This window comes from Podarcis vaucheri (genome assembly GCF_965113315.1).
Source record: "Podarcis vaucheri genome assembly, chromosome: 1".
Lineage (NCBI taxonomy): Eukaryota > Metazoa > Chordata > Lepidosauria > Squamata > Lacertidae > Podarcis > Podarcis vaucheri.
Genome location: NC_138759.1, coordinates 20,553,778 through 20,559,134, shown reverse-complemented (window position 1 = coordinate 20,559,134; position 5,357 = coordinate 20,553,778).

Genomic DNA, 5,357 nt, shown 5'->3' with positions numbered 1-5,357 from the left:
ACCGGGTTCACGTCTCCGCTCCTCCACATGCAGCTGCTGGGTGACCTTGGGCTAGTCACACTTCTTTGAAGTCTCTCAGCCCCACTCACCTCATTTTGAAAGTCAGTGCATCAGTTCATATAGCAGTCTGACTTATATTACCGGGATTGCCTGTTCAGGGATGGTAAATGTGGTACCCTGGAGACATTGCTGGACTCCAACTCCTCCCAACCCCAGCCAGCATGGCCAATGTTCAAGGATGGTAGCCCAACAACATCTGCAGGGCACCAGGTCAACCACCAGTGCCTATGTTTCTGGCATGAGACGGTGCAATTTGGTCTACTGAGTCAGCGGGGATGATGTTCAGCTTCACCTCAGCAGTCTGGGACTTGAACTTAGAGAACAGAAGCCCTTTATTCACTAGTCTCCACAGTCATTCAGCTCATTTGCAAGGGGGAAAGAACACTCAAAGGATCGGTTGGCACATTTTGTCATTCTCATCTTGCCTGAGTTTTGAGTGGTAATTATATGCCACCTCCTGTGCGCAGATAAAAGTTGGATCATCTCCAACATTTGTTTTGGCATGTTTTGTGGTGCAACTAAAGCTCAGCTCGAAATGCCTGTGCCTGAGAGTTAATACAGGCTAGTTCCAGTTGGACTTTTAGGTGTTTGTGGGACCTGGACAGTGGCATATCAGTGGCCCTTTCTGTGGAGAAAGGGCCAGCTGAAGAGGAAATATCTTGGAAGGCTTCCCCAAGCATGTACATTAAATGAAAGATGCACCCCCTTCAGATGGAACTCTCTTGCTAGGTGCTTGAAAACCCCCTGTTTTTGCAGTCCAAGACACACCGAAAAATAGGAATGTTGACTAATTCCTTGGACAGGAACCATGAATGGTTGGACTGTATTTGGCTTAGTAATTCACACTGAGACCCAGGATGGTAGGGAACTGGCCCCATGGACCAAATTAGGACCTCTGTGAGGCCTAATTCAGCCCACCCTTGGGTTACAATGTTGGACTAGGCCTGAGATGACCTCTGTTCAAATCCTCACTCCACAATGAAGCTCATGGGGTGACTTTGGGTTAGTTGCTCTCAACCTATCCTGCCTTAGAGTTATGGGCCTGCCCTGTCATTAGACAGAATGAGGTGACTGCCTCAGGAATCGGATGCTGGAAGCCAGCAGCAGAAACTGCTCTAAGCTAAAGGTATCAGTTCCTACAAAGCTACCTCACACTTAAAACATTCCATATCCAAATTTTATTCTCTTTTCTTCTCTCCTGCCATTTGTCCACAGACATATATATATGTGTGTATATATTTTAAACCAACTGAAATGGAACAAAATACTCCAGCAAGTCTTTCCGTGACTTGCTGATGAGATGTGGCCCATCTGTCATGTCACATCAGACTTCATTTGAATGTGGGATAACCTCTAACATGAGACAATGTCATGCTGCTGTTACTGTACTTAAGGATACTCTGCTATACGTAGGTAAAAAAAGGAGGAGAGGTTGAGGGTATGCCATTGCCAGATTCTCATTCTTTCATCGCTCCCACTGTATTTGAGCTACATGAAAGATGAAGAAGAGTATTCAGTAGGGATGGAAGGATCTGTCAATGCTGGTTTTCTTAGTTACTCATTTTCTTAATCTTAAATTCAGTTCTCCACATTTTGCAGCTTATTTGTAATATTTAAAAAACAAAAACAAAAACCTCCTCATGAAAATTTGCATTTTAGTGCAATTTTCTCCCAATAAACAGTTTTCTATGCAGTTTTGCAAGCAATTTCCCCTAATATAGCCCATTGCTGTGCATTATTTTCACTAATATAGTCAATTGTATGTGCACTTTTGTAAATGGTATTAGGTTGGAGAAGTGCATTGCAAAATTTGGATAAATGTAAATTTCTAAGGATAGCTATTTTTTTTTATTTCAGAAAGTGAGGAGTTGATAGATTTGGCTTTAAATGCACACTCAATTTTCTCCTCCCATCCCTACTATTCAGTTTGAATCATCTCCATAAATCAGAACCTGGATAGCTGCAGAACAGGGCCTTGTTGCTACCAACAGAAAATAATTTACTTAGTTTAAGTCCTCATTACACAAAAAGGGTTTAAAATGGTTGCAAAGGGAAAGTAGCAAACTTTTAATACTTTTAATTTTGGCTTATTGAAAGCCCCGAAGTGTCTTTCCTTCTAGGATGCTGGATGAAATAATATTCTTAAATTTCGTTTTTAGTTATAATTTTGCCCCTGATGGCAGATTACATGGCTAATATTTTACAAAGTGGAACTGACTGTTCATTCACATAGTATGCTTATTTCGTTTGGATTCCCATGTTGTTCTCCAAGGCTGGATAATGATGCATTTGAAATGAGGAAACTAAAGCATATACAAGATTATATCAGCACTGTTTTTGTTAGATCCCGGGAGTTCTAAAACCTGCCTGTGTCTTTGTTGCTGTTTTTTCATATATTAAAAAATATTTAAAGTAGGAGGGACTGCACCCCTGCTCACTCTGCTTGCCAACCCCATCCCCACTTCCTTACATGAACCTCCTATAACTTCCTGAGAGCCAGTGTGGTGTAGTGGTTAAGAGCAGTAGTCTCGTAATCTGGTGAACCGGGTTCGCTTCCCTGCTCCTCCACATGCAGCTGCTGGGTGACCTTGGGCTAGTCACACTTCTCTGAAGTCTCTCAGCCCCACTCACCTCACAGAGTGTTTGTTGTGGGGGAGGAAGGGAAAGGAGAATGTTAGCCGCTTTGAGATTCCTTCGGGTAGTGATAAAGCGGGATATCAAATCCAAACTCCTCCTCCTCCTCCTCTTCTTCTTCTTCCCCCATGCAACCACTAGGTTTCCTTTTCACTTTCCCAACCCCATTTCTGAAGCCACTTTACACTCTGTTTTCACCTTCTCCCAAATTCCCATTCTCCTCCCCTCTACTTTCATCCATCCCCTGCTCACAGACCTCCTGTGTGGTAACCTGTTTTGTTTTGTTTTTGCAAATTTCCTTTAAAACTAGCTTGAAAATGTCAGTATCCCCTCCTGTTTCTGCAGCCCCTTTTTGTACCCCCACTTTCGCCTTCAACCTCAGCCCCATGCCTCTGACAGTCTTTTTGCAACCCCCCTTCCCACCTCCCATCATTTTCACCTTCACCTGGTTTTCTTCCCTTGTCCCCCTTCCTTTTTCCAACTCCCCCTTGCACACAAATCACCTCCCCATTTCCATGTTTCCTCCTCTCTCCCATTTCGCTGCCCCCTTTGCACACACACCATTTTAAAAATTCATTACTGTCAGCGTTGCTTCAAGATCCTAGCTCACAGAGGATCACGCTAGCCAGCGGTCACTTTGTAAAAGTCTTTATTGAGTTACAGTTTCCATTCTCAAGCTGCTGCGTGCAGCTCTACGTCTTAAGGGTTAGACCGGCGAAGCTCCGTCTGAGTCTCCGCCCCCTGTACACCAGCTAAGTACCCTAGCCTTACTCCACCTTTTCCGCCTGACCATTCTTCTCTGGGTCCCTCTGCCCCCCGTGGTCTCTTCCTTTCGGGACGCTTCTGACGCTGACCCCCCGGACCCTTCTGTCTCCTTGCGTCGGGCTTTAGGACCTGGCTCTCTTTCCGGGCTGCTTACTACGCCACTTTCCTGTGTATTTGAACTTGGCGCGCGCGCCCAACCTTCCACTTTCCGCCTGACCGTTTCCTCGCTCCCCGATGGAGGTGTGGCCACTCCTGACTCATGCCCTCCCTCCTGCTGCGAGCTGCCAGAGCTCAGTACCTGGCGCCCTTCCTCTCCACTGCGTTCTGCTGGTGATGCTGGCCCCGATTTCCAACTGCTGCTCTCTGAGCCCCCTCTGGACCCTTCTTCCTGGGGTGTCCCCCTAAGCTCCCCCCTTGCTCTGGTCACTGGCGCTCCTTTCTGTGAATCTTCTGATTCACTGGAAAGACTCGGAGATCTCGGGTCGTCGTCATCGCTCATCTTTCCTTCGGACTCCTCCCCCTCGCTCTCTGTTTCCTCCCTTGCCCTCGCCTCTGCTCCTGAACCCCTGACAATTTCACTTTTAATTTGAATACCACCTTTCTATATTACTATGCACCAGTCGGCTTACAGCAACAAAATATACAACAAAGGACACACACCTTTTAATAATCCGATTCAATACAAAAAAGTCATAATAAAACGCAACTTTAAAACGGAACGACTTATATCAAACAAAGTAATATCTGATAATCTATTAGAATATAACAGTGTGCAATAAAATTAACTCTCAAAAATCAACAAGTAACTGTTAAACAGAAATTCACTCTTAACAATTACAGTAAATAATGTCATGATATTGTCAGTTTGCATTTCTTAGTGCAGAAAGTGTTGATCTGATATGCAGAGATCTTTCCTATTCACGAGGGTTCTGGAAGCTTCTAGAAGCTTCTCTGTGTGAAAGAAGCTACATGATGTTTGAGTTATTCCTTGAGAGAAGCTGAGTACAGCTGGTTTGAACTAGTTCTCTTATCTCTTTCTGTCAAGGTCATGCTGACTATAAAAGTAAGGCCAGAAGGAACCTGGGTAATAATAATAATAATAATAATAATAATTTTTTATTATCCCCAGCCACTCTGGGTGGCTTCCAGCAAAATATTAAAATACAATAATTCACCAAATATTAAAAGCTACTCTAAACAGGGTTTCACTTTCTCTTTCAATCTCTTTTCCTTCTGGTGTCGTGTTCTGTACACAGTATCCTTAGTGTTAAGGTTCAGACTTATTATAAGTTATTGTAAGTTTAAGTTAAGTCTGCTGCAACTGGATTTCTTATGGTCAGTGCCAATCCTGAATGTACTGGATTTGTGACCATTACGTTTATTTGCCTTCAGTAGCAGTAAAGCTCTGCTGGATGAAATATTAATTGCCTCTGGTCTATTTTTGGGGAATCCTGCAATTTGTTTCAGTTTTTACTCTGCCAACTATACATTGGAATCAATATTGAGTAGAATTTCAATGACAGATATATGTTACTGTGTCTTAAAGGTGAATAGTATCTCAAGGGCAAGCATGCCAGTTTGGTCTGTCCCAAGGGCCAGCTAGAGAGATCTGATGTTTCCTATTCCCAACCCTGCCATAAATAGTTGAGTTGGGGAGCATGACAACACCTGCCAACCTCCTTGCATCCAAAGCAGAGAGCAGAGCCTCTGCAATTATACCTTGGGCCTACATAGTTCTCAGAGCTTTGGATGACCATGTGGACGGGGGTGGGAGGTGGGTGGAGACAGTGGGCAAGTCTCCTCTCTCCAGTTATTCATATGGCTGGATACATCGCACAGACTGGGCTTGGATTACACAGTCTAGGGGGAGAGAGCCTGTATGGGCTGTTGTTGTTGTT